The 21,522-nt window shown below is 39.5% G+C and overlaps 1 protein-coding gene and 1 pseudogene across 1 annotated transcript in view; both read left to right on the forward strand.

The window, feature by feature from the left end:
- The window catches only part of COL4A6 (collagen type IV alpha 6 chain), a 349,822-nt gene that overhangs the window by 77,584 nt on the left and 250,716 nt on the right, over positions 1 to 21,522 (forward strand).
- LOC149990996 (sorting nexin-15 pseudogene) lies at positions 143 to 1,125 on the forward strand (annotated as a pseudogene).

Below are 21,522 nucleotides of genomic sequence, written 5' to 3' on the forward strand. Positions count from 1 at the left end.
AAGGCACAACAAGCCATCACTTTTCAAGTTCAAAACCGTATCAATGCAGGAAAGATTCTGATCCAGTTTGAATAAAATTATAACTTCTGGCTTAAAAATAATGAGACTGGCCAGTGGTCAGCTCTGCCACAACTAATTTTGCATGTCCCACCAGAGGAAGGATGACTTCTTGTACCACTTACACAGTCTCCAACCCCAAGACTATTACACCAAGTATATAGTGACCACAAAGTTCCTCTCAAAGAAGGACCCAAAGGATGTCAAACGGTGGAAGTCAGAAAGCAGTATAGCAACTTCTGCAACCTGCATGAGAATATGGCTTATGCACACCAAAACCACGACCACCACCTGGAGAAGTTCCTTGCTTTCCCTTGGGCTCAGGTGTTTGGAAAATTTGAAGTCTCCGTGATTTAGTAGTGGTGAAAGCAGGATGAGTATTTGCTTCACTTCACTGTGCATATCCTTGCACTCAACAACCGCCCCTAACTCAAAGAATTCCTCCAAGCTGAGATGACACAGCCCTCCAAGGTGTTCAGGGAAGAGCCCTAGCTGCCACCTGATGAGTCCTGGTTGCCCCAGCTACCCCCCACAGAGAAGAAGGGCCTTGAGGAGTTGGGGGTTTCAGCAGAACCTCTGCCACCCAACCTTGCATCTCTTTTTTATGGGAGCACTGAGGAGTTGTCTAGTTCCCTTGCTCAATGGAGGCCCCCTCACTGAGACTAGCTTGCTCTCTTCAACCCCTTCTCCAAGGAAAGTGTTGGAGACCTCAGTCCTACTCACACAGATGACCTGGGAGCAATGAAAGCAGAATCTGAGAGGCTGGACCAGAATTCCTGGGAGCCAGGAGGGCAGAAGGAAGAAGAAGAAGAGGAAGAGGAAGAAGGACCCATCCCTGCTTATCTGAGTCAAATCAGAGAGTTCATCATCCAGACCTTGTGGGATAAGAAGGCAGGCACCTCTCATGCAGCTTTGCAAGGTTACCAGGATGGTGTGCACATCCTGCTTCAGGGAGTTCCCAGTGACCCATTGCCTGCCCACAAGTAAGGTGTAAAGAACAAGGCAGCCAAGCACCTAAAATGGGCAGAAGAAATCCTGAAACTTCACCTGTCCAAAGTCCCAGCCTGAGAGAAAGTGGACACTTCCCCAGGACTCCAGCTTCAGCACTGCCGTCCACCCACTTCTTTCCCTGGGGACAGGCCCTATATCCTGGTCTTGTAACTCCAGACACAATTTTTATATGTAAATGGACCAAGAATGAGAAAAACAATGATTTATGATTTTCCTGACCACACCCACCAGCATAGAATCAGGGACTCACGCTTCTAATCCTGCCTGTCTTTATCTTGATGTGTGAGCAGTAGCCCTCGTCACTAAACTCTCTGTTTACCCATCTAGAACCAGGGTCTGCAAACTGCGGCCTGCAGCCAAATCTGGCCCCCTACCTTTTTTGGTAAGGCCCGTGAGCTAGAATGGTTTTTACATCTTTTAATAGTTGCAAAAATCAAATGAATAATGTTCTGTGACAGGTGAAAATATGAAACTTAAGTATCTAAAAATACAATTGTATTGGAACACAGAAAATAATGAGACTGCATTTCAGTGTTTTTGATGGTCAAAAATTAAAAATTCCTATGTTCATAGCAGCCCTGTTTACAATAGCTAAGTGCTGGAAACAGCCTAGGTGCCCATCTGTGGATGAGTGGATCAAAAAACTGTGGTACATCTACACAATGGAATACTATGTAGCAGAAAGAAAGAAGGAACTCCTGCCATTTGCGACAACATGGATGGAATTAGAGAGAGTTATGCTTAGTGAAATAAGCCAGGCAAAGAAAGCAAAATACCATATGATATCACCCAATACAGAAAACTAAAGAGCAACACAAACAAATGAACTAAATAGGCAAAGACTATAATAGTAGTCAGAAAGGGGGAGGGGGAGGGAGAGAAGGGGAATAAGTAAGGGAAGGGTCAGGTCAAGGAACGTATATGAATGACTCATGGACATGGACAACGGGGAGGGATACAATTGTGGGAGAAAGGATGGGCTGGGAGGGGGAGCAATGGGGGGGAAATGGGACAACTGTAATTGAATAACAAAAAATAAAATTAAAAAAATATATATAAAAAAAATTAAAAATTCCCTGGCTGCTGTGGCTCAGTGGATTGAGCGTCGGCCTGCAAACCAAGTGTCGCTGGTTCGATTCCCAGTCAGAGCACATGACTAGGTTGCACACCAGGTCCGCAGTTGGAGGCGCAAGTGAGAGGCAACCGCACATTGATGTTTCTCTCCCTCTCTCCTTTCCCTTCTCTCTAAAAACAGATAAATTAAAATAAAATAAAATAAAATAATCTTGTTTCTTAAAAAAATGTTTTAAAAAATTAAAAACACAATTAATTTGTTTGGGAGTTGACTTTCAGCTCCCATACCTGCATATACTTTTGAGTTTATCTCAAACAAACTGCCAGAACTGCTCCATTTCCTCAATCAGTGACACCAAGCTAGAATTGGAGTTTAACATTTTGTTTAACTTAAGCCTATGTTTATCCTGGCAAAAAAAAAAAAAAAAAAAAAAAGAAGGTTCATTCAGTGTGTTTATGCCCTAGTCCTGAAACAGCTTACTTTCTTTCCTAATAAAGTCACTAACACCCACAGGCTTTTTATAGGGACATCCATATTACATGCCTTGGAGCCCCAATGCCTTTTCCACGATGGAGAAAAAATGGCACATGAAAGATACAATCTTTTCTATGGACCATGTAACAACTTCTACCCAGACTTCCTTTTGGTTGGCCCTATAACTATTCCTAAGTCTCAAATAACTTGGTTATTAGACTCAATCATTTTAAACAATCTTTCAGTATTTCTGGGGGTACTGTTGCTCTCATAACAACAAAATGGATGCCATAGTTTTCAAGACATTGTAAGTGGGCACACAACTGAACTGCTTTTTTACAGATGAGAAAGTATTGCTGAAAAAATGGCAGTTTTTTTCCAAGGTGCCAACCAAGTGAATGTCTGGCTCACCAAATGTTCCTACAGAGCACTTGAACTAGCTCTGTGTGCTGTCTTGAACAACTCAGACCAAAAATCTGCAGGAATTCAGGCCTAAGTGCTTTCCAGCTGCTAGTGGCTTTGGTTGCTTTAACAACCTTCTTCTCAGATACTGCAGTATGACATGTTCACTTCCCCCAATATAAACTCTCTCCTCCTGTAATCACACTGTTCTCTATTATTAATATCACCACTATCAGTTATTCTTTACACCAAACAATAGTGATTTCTGAAATATAACATTCATAGAGGTTTTGTACAGCAAACTAACAACCTAGAGAATTGCTTTGGTGAAGGAGATTGGAATGGAACTTAGAGTGCTGATTTGAACTCCAGGTTGTGACCTCAGAGGAAGACTCTTTCTCTTTGGGCTCTGTTACTATGAATCTATTCATAGCAGTCACAATGCAGTAGAGTTGGTAAACACATTCACTGACTTGTTGTGCCCTGCCTAATTTGAGTTCTCATTGGGCATCCAGTAGACCCACAATATATACCATCTGGGCCACTGGGAAAGAGAAAATGGTTATGACTTGATAAAATGCTATTTCTCATGTACAATTTTGTTTTCAGTAAGACCTTGTTTAAATAAAATGGAAGGTAGAGGTGGAGCGTTGATGTAAAGGGAAGATAACTCATGGGGTTGGGTGGATGTTTTCACCCAATAAAAAATGGATATTAAGAGATTAAGTTGGGAGTGAGGAAGATGGCAGGGAAGTGATTGGAGGCTGCACTTGCCTCCTCCTGAAACCAGTCTGGAACTTCAGCTTAATTGTGGAGAAATCATCTGGATAACAAACTGGACACTGGCTGGAGTTAAGCCTTGTAGCCACAGGTGGGCAGAGGGCAGTGGATGCCACAATCATAGTGAATTGTCTGGTGTGGATTGCAGAGGATACGCAGGAGAAATGTGAATGCCAGTTTGGCTCCAGTGGGCAGCACCTGAGTATTCGGAGAGATTTTTCAGTGCCATGAGAATTCCCACTAGGTGTAGTCAGGGGTCGAAGTCAGGCTGTGTCCACTGGCAGAGTTGAGATTGACCCAGGTCGTGTCTGGCTCTAAAAGGTGAAAAACAGCATTTTTTATTTGTTTGTTTGTTTTCTGTTTTGTTTTGTTTTACAAACCGGGGAGGAATGGCTGGAGGTGGTGTGAAATTGTTGAAGGGAGCCTGTACAGGATTGCATTCATGCCCACTTGCCAAGGGAAGGTGAACTAAAATAGAGATGCTTAGGGAGAGTTTGGGGCGGTGGTGTCAGAAAGAGAAAGAGAGCTGGGGGAGCAGTGGACTGGACCCCAGTGCAAATTCATCTCCAGTGCTGTGGGAGAAACTTTTTAAGTAGACCATTTCCCTCCAAGTGGCATCAGCTGGAGGGAGAGCAATAGCCCTGCCTGAAGAAATTACTAGGCCCAGTACCATGGTGCTTAAGCCTGACTGCAGATTACGAAGCAACTAGAGTAAAAACCAACCAAAAGAGAGACACAGGAAGTAGTACACTGGTAATCTTGAACAGGCTGCCTAGATCCAGACTGGGACACAATCAGACATCATCAGGGGCAGATCTAGAAAGAGAAGACAATGGTAAAAACCAGATATTACAGAAATGAATTCCATGGTGATCTTCAACAGGAGTTATCTGCCTCAAACAGGCTGCCTAGATCCAGACTGGAACACAATATGATGTCACCAGGGGTGGATTCAGAAAGAGAAGAAACTAAAAAAACAAACAAACAAAAAACAAACAAACAAACAGATACTACAGAGGCAAATTCCACTGTGGTCTTCTATAGAAGTTATTTGTCTCCTGCATATCCTTTCAACAGTCATTTCTTGTCCTCAAAGTCTGTGCATTATAAGTAACTAGTTTCTATATTATAGTTTATTTCACATCTCATATTTTTCTCCTCCATTTTCTCACTCAATTTTACCATCTGATTTCTTCTTCTTATTTTGGATTTAAATTTTATCTTCTCTCTTGCTACGACTTGTTTCCAATCTGTACTCATTATTTCTCAGCTCTCCAGCCTCTCTGTACTATTTTTCTTGTCATTAGTCACCTCACAGTATTTTTCCCATTCATAAAATACACTTACTCTCTCTCCATCTTGATCAATCTGTGCCCATTGAGTGTGAAATGGCGTAGTTATGGCATTCCTGCAACTTTATTCATAAATAGTCACTATTTTGGTATTTCAAATCTCAATTCTTACTGTCCTCCTCTTGTACTAATAATAGTCTTAATCTCTTTACATCCTTATTAATACTGACTCACTTGCAGTTGATACTGTGAAAGAAGGTGGGGGATATATTTGTGGAAGTAGGTTGCTTCCCTGGGATGGTGGTTTTGTTTAGCAGAAGCTCAACAACAGTTTACAAGATGTGGTGGGTGGAGTGAATCTCAATCAGCTAACTGGAGGGAAGAACCAACCAACAAGCAACACAAGAACAACCAAAATTGAATTACTAGCAGATAGCATTAAAAAAAAAAAAAAAAAAAAAAAAAAAAACATCAAATTCAGGAGATCAAGGAGTCTGCACCACTGAATCCTGCAGGACTCCTACCGCAAGAGGTCACACCACAAAGGCAGTAAGTCAAAGCAGATCAATCTAAGAAGCAGAAACAAACAAGAAGAGTCACCTAAAATGGGTAGATGAAGAAACAACACCTCATCAAAAGGAAAGGAGGAATTCCCAGAAAGAGTGAGAGCTGAAATCTAGACAAGCAAGCTATCAGACAAGGAATTTGAAGTCATGGTAATAAGGAAGCTCAATAAACTCAACAAACTCAGAGAAAACTACAATGAACTCCAGAGGAACTACAAAGAACTCCAGGGAAACTACAAGGAACTTACTGAGAACTACACCAGCATTAAAAAAGACATAGAAACTATCAATAAGAGTCAGGAAGAAATGAAAAATACAATTTCTGAAATGAAGAACATAGTAGAAGTAATCAAAATCAGGCTAGATGAAGCAGAGGATTAAATCAGTAAACTAAAGGACAACACAGAAAAAAATTCCCAGACATTGCAACAAGATGAAAAACGACTGAAAAAGAATGCAGAGTTTAAGAGAACTGCAGGACAATATGAAACATAATAATATCTGTATAATAGGGATATCATAAGGATTAGTAGAGTAAGGGATAGAACACCTGTTGGAAAAAGTAATGACAGAAAACTTCCCAAACATGATGACAGAAAAAGTATTGAGAGTCCAGAAATCACAGAAGGTCCCAATGAAGATGACCCCAAAGAAGCCCACTCCAAAACACATCATAATTTAAATGGCAAAATTCAAAGGGAAAGAGAGAATCTTAAAGGCAGCAAGAGAGAAACAGCAAATAACATTCAAGGGAGCTCTGATAAGGCTATCATCAGATTTCTCAACAGAAACACAAGCAGAAGGGAATGGCAAAAAATATTGCAAGCAATGAAAAGCAAAGGCCTACAAACAAGAATACTCTACCCAGCAAGGTTCTCATTCAAAACGGAAGATGAAATGAGGAGTTTCCAAGACAAAAGGAGGCTAAAAGAATACATCTCTACTAAACCAACATTGCAAGAGTTACTAAAGGAACTGCTTTAAAAAGAAGAAGAAAAAGACAGAGAGAAGAACACAAATATAAAGGAAAAAAAATCACAATGAAAAGGAGCTATCATTGAATGCACATGCATTAAATCCTCAAATCAAAAGACATAGGATGGCTCACTGGATAAGAAAATATGACTCAGGTATATGCTGTCTACAAGAGACCTACTTTACAACAAATAATCTACACAGATTGAAAATGAAAAGATGGATAAAAATATTTCAAGCAAAAGGACAGGGGGAAAAAAAGCGGAGGTGGCATTACTTATGTCAGACAAAATAGACTTCAAAACAAAGGCCATAAAAAGAGACAAAGAAAGATACTTTAAACCCTGGATGCTGTGGCTCAGTGGATTGAGCGTCGGCCTTTGAACCAAGTGTCAGTGATTTAATTCCCAGTTAGGGCACATGACTAAGTTGCACGTCAGGTCCCCAGTTGGGGGCGCGAGTGAGAGGCAACCGCACAGTGATGTTTCTCTCCCTCTCTTTCTATTTTTCCCTCTCTCTAAAAACAGATAAATAAAATTAAATTAAATTAAAAAGTAACCCTGTTAAAAAATATATTTTTAAAAGATACCTTATAATGCGTAAGGGAAGAACCCATCAAGAAGATATAACCATTGTAAACATATATTCACTCAACATATGAGCACCTAAATATATAAGGAAAATCTTGGAGGATATCAAAAAACATATCGACAGCAATAAACTCATAGTAAGGGACTTTAACACCCCATTGTCAACAATGGACAGATCTTCAAAGCAAAGAAACAACAAGGATATTGAGGAATTGAACAACACTCTTGATCAAATGGACGTAGTTGATATATATAGAACTTTTCACCTCAAAGAAGCAAAATATGCATTCTCCCCAAGTCCACATGGAACGTTTTCAAAGATAGACCACATGGTAGAACACAAAATAACCCTCAACAAATTCAAGAAAAATGAAATTATATCAAGCATCTTCTCAAATCACAAAACCTTGAAACTGGAAATCAACCTCAAGGAAAAAACTCAAAGACATTCAAACTAAAGGAGAATGAATAACATGCTATTAAATAATGAATGTGTTAACAATGACATCAAATAAGAAATCAAGAAATTTCTGAAAATAAATGAAAAAGAACACACAACAGCCCCAAACCTATGGGACACAGTGAAAGCTGTCCTGAGAGGAACGTTCACAGAAATATAGGTCTACCTACATAGCAGAAAAGAATCTCAAATAAAAAATCTAACCCTACAGCTAACAAGAACTAGAGGAACAACAACAAATAAATCCCAGAGCAAGTAGAAGGAAGAAAATAATAAAGGTCAGAGCAGAATTAAATGACATAGAGACAAAACAAACAATTCAAAACATCAATAAAACCAGAAGCTGATTCTTTGAAAAGATAAACAAAACTGACAAGCCTTTAGCCAGACTCATCAAGAAAAAAAGAGAGGACCCAAATAAATAAAATCAGAAATACAAAGGATTGTAAGAAATTACTATGAAAATCAATATGACAAGAAATTTGACAGCCTGGATAAAGTAGACAAATTTCTGGAAACATATAATCTTCCAAAACTGAATCCGGAAGAGGCAGAAAGTCTGACTGAACCAATAACAACTAGTAAAATTGAAGCAGTAATCAAAAAACTCCTGGCACATAAAAGCCCTGCACCAGATGGCGTCACAGGAGATTTTATCAAACATTTGGTGAAGAAATAACTCCTCTCCTTCTGAAACTATTCCAGAAAACCCAAAAAGAGTGAAGTCTCCCAAACTCTTTCTATGAGGCCAGTATTATTCTAATTCCAAAACCAGGTCAAGACACAACAAATAAATAAAACTACAGGCCAATATCGCTGATGAACATAGATGCTAAAATCATCAACAAAATATTGGCAAACCAGATCCAGCAAAACATTAAAAAGATCATACACCATAATCAAGTGGGATTTATTTCAGGGATGCAATGATGGTTTAATATTCAAAAATTAATAAGTCTAATACACCACATAAACAAAATGAAAGAAAAAAAATCACACGACCATTTCAATAGATACTGAAAAACTATTTGATAAAGTACAACCCTCATTAATGAGGAAAACACTCAGCAAAGTGGGACTTGGCGGAGCATATCTCAACAAAATATAGGCCATATATGAGAAACCTGCAGCAAACATCATATTCAAGGGGAAAAAAATGAAAGCTTTTACCTTAAGATCAGGAACAAGACAAGGATGTCCACTCTCTCCAGTTCTATTCAACAAAATTTTGGAGGTTCTAGCCACAGCCATCAGGCACGAAAAAAAAAATAAAATAAAAGGCATCCAATTTAGAAAAGAGAAAGTAAAACTGTCATTATTTAGATAACTTGATACTGTACATAGAAAACCCTATAGACTCCCCCAAAACCTACTCGACATAATAAGTGAATTTGGCAAAATAGCAGGGTATAAAGTCAGCATTCAGAAATCAAAGGCATTTCTGTACATCAACAATAAAATGTCAGAGATAGAAACTAGAAAAAAAACTCCCGTTTACAGGAAAAAAAGGAAAAATAAAGTATTTACAAATAAACTTAACCAATGAGGTAAAAGACCTGTACTTGGTAAACTACAGAATACTTAAGAAATAAATTAAGAAATTTACAAATAACTGGAAACATATACCATGTTCATGGATGGGAAGAATCAACATCATTAAAATACCCATACTTCGCAAAGCAATTTATAGATTCAGTGGAATACTTATTAAAATACCAATGGCATATTTCATAGGCCTAGAGCTAATACTTCAAAAATGTATATGGAACTCAGAAAGGCCCTGAATAGCCTCAAAAATCTTAAGAGGAACAAAGTAGGAGGAATCAAAATACCCGATTTCAAACTATAATACACTGTCACTGTAATCAAAACAGTCTTGTACTGGCATAAGAACAGACATATAAATCAATGGAACAGAATAGAGAGCCCAGAAATAAACCCAGGTCTCTATGGTCAACTAATATTTGACAAAGGGAAAAGGAACATAAAATGGGGTGAAAAGAGCCTCTTCAACAAATGGTGCTGGTTGAATTGGACAGGGACATGCAAAAAAAAAAAACATGAAATTAGACCATCAACTTACACCATACACCAGAATAAACTTAAGGTGGGTAAAAGACTTAAATGTAAGCTGTGATACCATAATAGTCCTAGTGGAAAACATAGGCAGGAAAATCTCAGATATCCCATGTGACATTATTTTCACCAATTTATCTCCTAAGGCAAGGGAAATAAAGAAAAGAATAAACAAATGGGACTACATCAAACTGAGGAATTTATGCCCAGTGAAAGAAAACATCAGCAAGATGAAAATGGAACCAACCATATGGAAAAACAAATTTTCCATGATACTTCAGGCAAGGTTTTGATCTCCAAAATATATAAAGAACTTATATGACTCAACACCAAGACACACAATCCAATTAAAAATGGGCAAAAGACCTGAAAGACACTTCTCCAAGAGGACATACAGAGGGTCCATAGACATATGAAAAAATGCTCAACATCACTAGCCATCAGAGAGATGAAAATAAAAACCACAATGAGATGCCACCTCATACCTGTCACAATGGCCATCATCAACATATCAACAAAGAACAGGTACTGGTGAGAATGTAGATAAAAGGGAACCTTAGTGTACTGTTGGTGTGAATGCATGGTGGTCCGGCCACTATGGAAAACAGTATGGAATTTCCTCAAAAAACTAAAAATGGAACTCCCTTTTATTTGAAGAATCCTGATACACCAATTCAAAAGAACCTATGCACCCCTGTGTTCATAACAGTGTTATTTACAATAACCAAGTGCTGGGAACAGCCTAAGCACCCATCAGTAGGTGAGTGGATCAAAAAGCTGTGGTACATTTACACAATGGGGGAAAAGGAGAGAAAGAAGGGGAAATGTTTAGTCAAGGAACTAGTATGAATGATCCATGGACATGGACCACAGGATGAGGATTCAGTGTGGGAGGGGGGCTGGGTGTGGTAGGGGTGAGCAGTGGGTGAAAAATGGGACAATTGTAATAAAAAAAAATCAATTAAATAAATAAATAAATGGAAATAATAATATATAAAGATATTAAATTATTTTCCAGGTGGAGGTGAGAAGTAAGGCATGGGGCTGTGTTTGAAGCTTTATGCTTTGAAAACTAGAACTTTGTGCCATTTATTTTAACTAACCCTTTATTGACCATGACTATCAAAAGATTAGAGTGAACACATGAACCATCAATGACTATCAACACTGTAAATTGCAAACTTTTGCTACCTGAGTGGCTGTCTTTCGGACCCTTGTTTTTATTTATTTGGAAAACATAGCATTGTTTGAAGTGATTGGCTCCAGATCTGTAAAGTGTTTGGAGCCAAATCATGAATTACCCCAAATAAGGGAAATCAAATAATTTTTCTGTGGTCTTAAAGAATAATCTTGTTGAGAGTTTCACCTGATAATATATAAAAAGACATTTTAGCCTTAGGTTTTTGTATCTTTCTTTTCAGTGTATTAGACCTAAAGCACAAGAGCTACTTGTCCTCTCTCTACCAGTCAAGCAGGGCAATAAAGCAGTATTAGCAAATCAATAAATGTAACACTAAACCTACTGAACATGTTACAATTTTTTCTGGTTTTGCATTTTGGGCTTCTCCATCTCACTCATATTTCTCAAGTGCAGTTGTTCTTCAGATGTGTCTTATATAACCCAAACATCTTTTCATAGAGCAAATTAGTACCTAACAATCTTCCTCACCCAGCACCCTCTATTAAAGAGGATCTATCTTCCTCCCAATTCCCCCTTTTTCTTGGAAGTCTGTCTCTTATACAGTCTTGTCACTTCATATGTCATTTTCATGTTCAATTTTAAAGGTTTTTTTAAGAAGTGCTCCAACTATAAAGCACTATGTCCTGCTGCTCCTTTTAATCAGAATATCAGAATCCACAGTGGTCACCTGTAGGTATTGATGAGGATGAAATGATAGTCTTTGAGACTCACCTTCCTTTCAAAATTTTAGGGGGCCTATAGGAAATGAGAATGTTCATCTTAAGGTACAGATACCCCAGGGTCACCTTTTCCTTTGAGCCAAAAGATACATAACAAGTATTCACTGAACACCTGTTAAATGTATAACACTGAACTAGGTACCAAAGTGTAAGTCTTTGGCAACCATCTCCATCTAATACCATACCTGTAGCCTTGAAGCCAGCTCTCCCTGTCCCCAGAGGTGTAGAGGAACCTCATAAGTGAGGGGCATTAATAAAATTTTTGACCGGATTAGAAATATAAGATGGGCATGACATGATCTTCATCTTTGATATGTTCTATTTTCAGCTTAGGGAAGGGGAAAATGCACTGCAAAATGTAAGAGTATACTGTCCACCCTATGTTAGAGCTGGAAAGGACCTTTAGTTATCACCTAGTACAACTGTGTTTTCAAACAGTGGACACTCAAGCCCTAAGATTCAGCAGAGTGATTTAAAGGCTGCCTCTTTGCTCCACCCCTTTAAACCAGTGGCACTGGTTTGACTTTATATAAGATTTTGTTTGTTTCAAAAATTTGCAAGCCATAAATCTAGTTCAACCTTCTCAAGTTACAGATGTAGAAGCAGAGCCCTAGATAAGGAAGGGAATTTGGTTGAGGGTCAATAGGCAATGAGAAGTTGCAACTCCCACTTTTCTGATTCCAGGAATGCACTTCTCCATGCCACCAATCAGCATAGATGCAGATTCTACTTAAAATACCAGAGTGGACTGCTCTTTTTGGAAGAGCCACCTGTCTCGGAAACAGGAGGAAGTTGATTTGGAGTATTTTGAGGCAAGTGCTTAGGTCCTGAGTTACTCCAGGAGGCCAGAGAAAGGAGAAATCAGTGGGAGGTACTGTCCAGGCTTGCATTTTACTGCCCTTCAATGGGTCCTCATCCTTCATAAGGGATAAGAACACCTAGCTGGTAGAATTGAGAGGATTAATTGAGATCATATGTATAAAGTACCTGGAACATAGTAAGGGCTAATTAAAGGGTAAATCTTAATAATATTTCTATTTTTCTGGAACTTAAAGTGGTATATTTTGTTGATGTGGCTCCCAATTACTATATAGGCAAAGAAAATGAGGATTTGTGGATCAGAATCCAGGTCCAGGGGGAGTTAACCTGGTTTACCAGATTAATGTCAATTTCATATATCATTTGGTGGAGTCAAGGCACCGCCTTCATTTCTCAGGCAGCCTGGCAGGATTTGGCAATCCTAGTGTGTCCCACTGTGCCAGGACAAAGAGCCAAACAGAGGGAGTGATGAGGTGGGCTGCCACAATGCCCTGGCTCAGTGGAAACTACATGTCCAGCAGAGGTTTCAAGGTCACAGATGAGAGAACAAAGTTACCCAGGACACTACACTGTCTTTTGTCTGGAGGGAGGAAAGGTGGCATATCTCTCTCGTGGAGAAGTGCCTTGAACATCCTCCCCTAGACCCTTTTGTTAAGTAGGGAATTTGGGAGATACAAGGTCAAGACTTATGAATCATCAATAAGCTTTAGATGCTTGGGTTACAGTTGACAGTTACTGATTACAGATATCAATGTAAAGAACACGGTGACCAGTCTATGTCAGGGTCTGTTAAACATCCTGACGCTATACTGACATCAGTTGCAAGACTTCATATATTTTTAGCTATATACTGTTCATAGTTAACTAAGAAATAAGAAAAGAAAAGCAAGTTCTAAAGCATAACATGCATTCACTTAATCCAATTCCCATGAGAACCTCTAGAGTGGCATTTGAGTCATGTCTGCCATTAACTTTCCCGGTGTTCTGGTCAAGTCTGACAAAGCTCTCAGGAGCCTGGGTCACAGTTTGGGCTACAATTCTCTAAACCACAGAGAATGGTCCCCTACAGAGTGGTACTAGGTTTCTTTTAAGCACAGGGATGGAAAATACTGTTCTTTGCTTTACCTCTCATAATCTTACTGACATGTATGGAGGAGAAAATTGTCAAAAGGATGGTTGATTTTCTTAGATAAATTCAATTCTCAAAAAAACAGCAAATGAAATTTCCTCACTTGGAATTGACATACTCATCTATTACCACAAAGAAACCTAAATAGGAAGAACCAGTTCTATAGAAGTGGCCTGGAATGCATCACTGATGGCATTGCCTGGTTTTATGGAACATTTGCTTCATGTTTAGTGTCTGTGACTTTGGCTGGGGAGTTTTCCAAGGCAAAGGTTACATTTTGGGGATGAACTTCGAAGCTCTATTCATCTGCATCCCCATCCCAATCTCAGTCCCACACAGTTGATTTCCTTCTAAAAGCATGTGGTTTGCTTTGGATTTCTGGCTTAGATACTTTAATTCCAGTGTTCACACTCTGCTAATTCCCTTTGGAATAAATATCTTCTCCCAATTGCTTTATCTCATCTAAGCAGTGATGCTGACTTATTAAAGATTAAGCAATTTACCCCAGTTTTTTCAGCTACAAAATAGCAAGAGCAGGAGTAGAAAGATCAGCAATATGAGCTTACAGTTTGGGAGCTTAAACCCTATGTTCTATTGCTCAGGAATTTCAAAAACAAGAGGGATCACCTTGTGGCTGCTGTGGTCATGAATGAGTTTGCAGAGCAGATAGCAATTAGCCATGAAGGATGAGTAGGGTTTTGAGAGAAATGAAGCAGTAGAGTAATGAGTGTGCCATGCAGGTAGAAAAGCACAGGGTAAAATGGGGACCAGAGTACTTAGTTTAGCTTGAATATGGGATCATTATGGGGTATTAGAAGAAGACTCTTTGAACAGAGTTGGGCTTGTGTTATGAGGAACCTATTTTGGCAGGATGAATTTATGCTTAGTTCAGTAAGCAACTGAAGTTCTTGTTTTCTTTCTTCTCCCCCTTTTATTTTCCTCCCTCCTTCGTTCCCTCCCTCTCTTTTTCCTTTCCTTCATTTCTTCCTTCCTTCTTTCTTTCCTTCCTTCCTTCTTTCCTTCCTTCCTTCCTTCCTTCCTTCCTTCCTTCCTTCCTTCCTTCCTTCCTTCTTTCTTTCCTTCCTTCCTTCCCTGCTATCTAAGTGCTTTGTAGAATAAAAGTTGATATCTAAAAAAGAATACCATCTGAAATTCCCTCAAAGGAGATGATTCCTGTTAATATCTTTAAGACCTTTTTCCTTTGCAAATATATACATAATTCCATATTATGGAAGGCAGAATTCTAAGATTCCTGCTTCCTGACTATTCCCGGTATAATTCTTTCTCCTTAAGTGTGTGCAGACCTGTGAATATGATGTTCTGTCATTCCCTAGATTAAGTTATGTTATATGGCAAAGATAATGAGATAGTTACATATGTTACATTATATAAAAATTTCCAACTGGTTTTGAGGACAATATTTATGTTGTGAGAGGACCATGTGGCTAGAACCTGAGAGTAGCCTCTGGGAGCTGAGAGCAACCCCTAGCGGTCAGCCGTCAAGATAAGGTACCTCCATCCTAGAACCACAAGGCACAGGGTTCTGCCACTAAGTAGTGAGCTTGGGTCACAGCCTTGTTTGATACTGTGATCAACTATATTTTATTTTCTTTATTCTTGATGCTTTGGCATCTGGAGCTTGTTGTTTTGGGAAGACTGCCTTTCTCAGGGCTAGCTAGTTCTTACAGATAGCAAATAACTTGCCCAAGAGGGTGCCTTTTATATACAATTCAATCAATCCAGACCCCATATCTGAACCACCCTATCTATTCCTAATATTAGGGTAATATTACTCTGCCCTAATCATCCCAGGCACAGGTACCAGACAACCAGTGACAGCTCCTATAATCCAGAGCCCTCTGAAATTGTTCAAACTAGCCAATCTTTTTAAAGTATATTTTATTAATTATGCTTTAACAGTTGTCCCAATATTTTTCCCTTTGACCTCTCCTCCCAGTACCTGCCTTCCCTCCAGCAATCCCTCCCCCCTTAGTTCATGTTCATAGGTCATGAATCTAAGTTCTTTGACTTCATCCTTTCATACACTATTCTTAACATCCCCCTATCTATTTTGATCCTACCAACTATGTTTCTTGATCCCTGCAACATTCCACCCTTTCTCTCTTTCCCCCCTCTCAGCTGATAACCCTCCAAATGATAGCCATAACTATGATTCTATTCTTGTTCTGGTTGTTTGCTTAGTTAATTGTGTTCTTGTTTTTATTTTTTAGATTCCATTGTTGATACTTGTGAGTTTGTTGTCATTTTAATGTTCATAGTTTTGATCTTTTTTCTTTTTCTGTGTGATTTTCCTTGAATCACGATTTCTCTCTCTAAGATTACCCTCCTTGTCATTAAAGGGACTGCATTAAGTTCATTTTTAATTTATCCTGTTCATTTGCATAAACATAACAAGAGCAGCAAATGATCACATATGATCTTTAGTTCTGCTTTGCTGGAACTTACACAAGGAACATTTAGGGTGATCTTCAGTCTGCCCTTCAGGGCACAGAAGCTGAGCCACATAATTGACATTCAGCCTTGCCTGTAAACACTTGTCTTTTCCAAGTCCTTCAGATTTCCATTGTGCCTTAAGGTCCCTTCTAGCCATCTTTCAGGAAAGCAACCTTCATTCCTTCCCTGCAAAGGTTGCTGAGGACCGCACAACCAACCAAGGTATCAGGCCATTTTTCTCACGGGCTTTTATTAACTTCGAAAGTCAATCCTAGTTCCTCAGGGCTTTTGGGTAACAACCAGAGCCCAAGCATGTCTCCTTTAGGCATGACATTCCAGTCAAAGACTTGATCAAAAAAAAAAAAGCAACCCTCTATTAATAACTGGCCTTATTAAATTTATGCGAAGAAACTTATGCCATTACTTATTTCTTCAGAATGCCAAATTCCGGAGGGATCAGATAGGGAGAAAAATATATACTGTGAAGAAAAATCCTTGTCCTTCTAATATTCACTAAAATTGCATTTCCATTCTTTATATTTTATTTTCCCCCCACTAAAAATTTTTTGTTTGTTTTTCCATTACATTTGTCCCACTTTTTTTCCCTGTTGCTTCCCCACACCCTGTACACCCCTTCTCCCACAGTCAGTCCCCAACCAGTTGTCCATGTCCATGGGTCATTTATACATGTTCTTTGACTAGACCCTTCCCCTTCTTACCCCCTTCATTTCCTGACCCCTTCTCCCTTGTTACTGTTAGTCTGTTCCTTGTTTACATACCTCTGGTTCAATTTTGCTCATTTGTTTGTGTTGTTCATTAGTCTTCTGTAATAGGTGATAGCATAAGGTATTTTTCTTTTGTTGCCTGGCTTATTTCGCTAAGCATAATTCTCTCTAGATCCATCCATATTGTTGCAAATGGTAGAAGTTCCTTCTTTCTTTCTGTTACATAGTACACCATTGTGTAAATGTACCACAGTTTTTTGACCCACTCATCTACAGACAGGCACTTAGGTTGTTTCCAGCACTTGGCTATTGTAAATAGTGCTGATATGAACATAGGGGTGCATAGGTTCTTTTGAATTGGTGTTTCAGGATTTTTTGGACATAATCCTAGCAATGGAATTGCTGGTTCAAAAGGCAGTTCCATTTTTAGTTTTTTGAGGAAATTCCAAACTGTTTTCCATAGTGACTGCACCAGTCTGCATTCCCACCAGCAATGAATCAGGGTTCCCTTTTCTCTGGATTCTTGCCAGCACAAGCTGTTTGATGATTTGTTGATGATGGCCATTCTGACTGGTGTGAGGCGGTATCTCATTGTGGTTTTTATTTGCATCTCTCTGATGGCTAGTGATGTTGAGCATTCTTTCATGTGTCTATGGACCTTCTGTATGTCCTCTTTGGAGAAGTGTTTGTTCTGGTCCTTTGCCCATTTTTTACCTGGGTTGTCTGTCTTCTTGGTGTTGAATCGTAAAAGTTCATTATATATTTTGGAGATCAATCCCTTGTCTGAGGTATCATTGGCAAATATAGTTTCCCATACGGTTGGTTCCCTTTTCATCTTGCTGATGTTTTCTTTTGCTGAGCAGAAATTCTTTAGTTTGATGTAGAACCATTTGTTTATTCTTTCCTTTATTTCCCTTGCCTTAGGAGACGACACATCATTGAAAATGTTGCTACGTGGGATATCTGAAATTTTCCTGCCTATATTTTCCTCTAGGACATTTATGGTTCCACGGCTTACATTTAAGTCTTTGATCCATTTTGAGTTTATTCTGGTGTACAGTGTAAGTTGGTGGCCTAGTTTCATTTTTTTTTTTTTTTTGCATGTCCCTGTCCAGTTCTCCCAACACCGTTTGTTAAAGAGGCTCTTCTCACTCCATTTGATGTTCCTTCCCCATTTGTCAAATATTAGTTGACCATATAGACCTGGGTTTATTTCTGGGCTCTCTATTCTGTTCCATTGATCTATGTGTCTGTTTTTATGCCAGTACCAGGCTGTTTTGATTACCCTGGCCTTGTAGTATAGTTTGATATCAGGTATTGTGATTCCTCCTACTGTATTCTTCTCCCTTAAGATTGCTGTGGCTATTCGGGCTCTTTTTTGGTTCCATATAAATTTTCGAAGTATTTTTTCTAGGTCTTTGAAATATGTCATTGGTATTTTAACACGGATTGCATTGAATCTATAAATTGCTTTGGGTAGTATGGACTTTTTAATGATATTGATTCTTCCTATCCATAAACATGGTATATGCTTCCATTTATTTGTATCTTCCTTAATTTCTTTCTTCGGCGTTATGTAGTTTTCTGAGTACAGGTCTTTTACCTCTTTGGTTAAGTTTATTCCTAGGTACTTTATTTTTCTTGTTGCTATGGTAAATGGGGTTTTTCTTTTAGTTTCTATCTCTGAGATTTAATTGTTGGTGTACAGAAATTCCTTTGATTTCTGAATATTGACTTTGTATCTTGCTATTTTGACAAGTTCACTTATTAGGTTGAGTAGTTTTTTTGTGGAGTCTATAGGGTTTTCTATGTACACTATTATGTTGTCTGCAAATAATGACAGTTTTACTTCCTTTTTTCCAAATTGGATGCCTTATATTTCTTTTTCTTGTCTGATTGCTGTGGCTAGAGCTTCCAAGACTATGTTGAATAGGAGTGGAGAGAGTGGACATCCTTGTCTTGTTCCTGATCTCAGGGGGAATAGTCTCAGTTTTTTTTTCATTGAGTATGATGTTGGCTTCAGGTTTCTCGTATATGGCCTTTATTATGTTGTGGTATGCTCCCTCTATTCCCATTTTGCTGAGAGTTTTCATCATAAATGGTTGTTGTACTTTGTCAGATGCTTTTCTTTGCATCTACTGATATGATCATGTGGTTTTGTGTTTCATTTTGTTTATGCAGTGTATTACGTTTATTGATTTGTGAATATTAAACCATCCTTGCATCCCTGGGATGAATCCCACTTGATCATGGTGTATAATCTTTCTAATGTGTTGCTGAATTCAGTTTGTCAATATATATATATATATATATATATATATATATATATATATATATATATATATATAAAATATGCTTCATTGATTATGCTGTTACAGTTGTCCCTCTTTCTTTTCTCTTTGTTCCCCTCCACCCAGTGACATCCCTCCCCCCAGCTGTCTGTCCCACCTTAGTTTATGTTCATTGCTTGTGCATATAGTTCCTCTCAACATGTTCCTATCTACTCCACTCCCTCCTACTATGCTTCCTAATTCCTGCACCATCTCCCCACCTTTCCTCCTTTCCCCCTACTTGCTGACCTCCCCCCGTAATGTTCCGCATACCTATAATTCTTTTCAAATTCTTGTTGCCTACTTTGTTTGCCTTTGTTTCAGTTCCTTAGCTTCTGTTGTTGGTTGTTGTGATACAGCTTTCATTTTAATGTTCATAGTTTTAATCCATTCTCCTAAATAATCCCTTTAACATCTCATATAACAGTGGTTTGGATCCGTTGAACACCTTCAGTTTTACTTTGTCCTGGAAGTACTTTCTCTGCCCTTCTATTCCGAATGACAGCTTTGCTGGATAGAGTATTTGTGGTTGTAGGTTTTTGTTTTGCATTACTTTGAATATTTCTTGCCAGTTTCTTCTTGCCTGGAGAGTTTCTTTTGAGAAATCAGCTGATAGTCTTATTAGAACCATTTGTATGTAATTCTCTTCTTCTCTCTTGCTTCTTTTAAGATTCTCTCTTTATTCTTAATTTTTGACATTTTGATTATAATGTGTCTTGGTGTGGTTCTCCCTGGGTCCAGTTTATGTGGAACTGTCTGTGCTTCCTGGACCTGTAAGTCTATTTCCTTTCCCAAGTTAGGGAAGTTCTGTTTCATTATTTTTTCACATAACTTTTACAATTCTAGTTCTTCTTCTCCACCTTCTGGCAACCCTATGATTCGGATGTTGGCCCGCTTATAGCTGTACGATAAGTTTCTGAGCCTTTCCTCATTTTCCTCACTTCTCGTTTCCTCTTTATGCACTGGTTGACTATGTGTTCCTTCCCTGTATTCTGATTTGTTGATTTGATCCCTGGTTTTCTTGCGCTCACCACTAGTTTCATATGTATTTTCATTCATTTCAGCAGAACTAGCCTTCATTCTTTCCCTGTCTTGTTTAAGATCTGCTGTTAGGTCTGTAAGCGCTTTTACAAGCAAAGCTCTGAACTGTGCCTCAGAAAGATTTTCTATCTGCTGCTTCATTAGATTAGAAATTTGCTGTCTCATCAGCTGCATCACTGAGATCTCTACCATGATCTATGCCATCCTGAACAGTTTTGTGTTTACCTTTGCTTCCTTGGCTGGGCTGTCACACCACTTATGCTATAGGGCGGGGGAGCCCTGTGCATTCGTCACAACCAGGCGTTTTCTGCGGGGGTGGGGATCCAAGATGAATTCCTGCTGTTCAATCTCCGCTGAGAGACCGGGAGCCTCCTCCTCCATCTCCACCCACACTGGGCCTCACAGGCCAAGGCAATGGGGGTCTTTCTTCCCTGGCTTTGGAATCGCAAGCTGACAGATCTGGTATGAGGCCAGGGGTGCTCCCCAGGCACTTCTCACCTCCCCTTAAATATGGGTGTCTGTGCTTGTCACTGTCCTGCCGCCATCACTGCTGCTGCCACGGACAGCACAGCTTGACCTCTCTCCTCCTACCTGTCCGGAGGAGCACCACTTCTTTATAACTTTACACGTTGGACTTCCATTTATTTTCTGGAACTTCTGGTTATTGATGGTTTTGCGGTAGTTGTATTTCTTCTTAGTTGTGGAGGGAGATGGGGCGTGTCAGTCTAGGCCTCCTTCTTGGCCGGAAGTCTCCTGTGTTTGTTTGCTTCCATGTCCTAGGGAGATCTGTCGCTCCTACTGCATTGTAAGGGGCTGAGCCTTAGGGATTCATCAGTAAAGAGCGACCTGTTTCACCACGTTGTGGTGCTGTTTGCTGGGGAGGGGTCTGAGAGGGAACAATGCCACTTGCCCAGCACTCGCCCCTTTTCCAGGCACTTCTCCCACTTCCACACTGGACTGGCGCCCCTCTAGCTGCTGCTCTGGCCATTGATCCCAGAGTGAGTGGGTCTGCAGATTTACTAGGTCTGTGGGGGCCCTTTAAACAAGCGGATTCTGCTGAGACCCACAGTTTCTGCCTCTGTCTCAACCCTCACTAGTTTGCACAGTCAAAAGCAATGAGGCTTGATTTTTCCCCCGAGCTGAGAAAATAAGTTGTTTTGGTACAGAGCTGGGAACACTCCCCAGGTATCCCTCCTGACTTTTTAAAACTTGTAACTGCACTTTCCCCCAAGCTGCTGCTGTTGCCACTGCTGACACCAACATGCCATTTCCTCTCCGCCTGGGCTCCGCCCCACCTACCTGTCTGGATGAGTATTTCTTCTTTATATCCTTGTTTGCTGGACTTC

The sequence above is a fragment of the Furipterus horrens genome, unplaced genomic scaffold (assembly GCF_987537825.1).
Source record: "Furipterus horrens unplaced genomic scaffold, mFurHor1.1.pri manual_scaffold_17, whole genome shotgun sequence".
NCBI lineage: Eukaryota > Metazoa > Chordata > Mammalia > Chiroptera > Furipteridae > Furipterus > Furipterus horrens.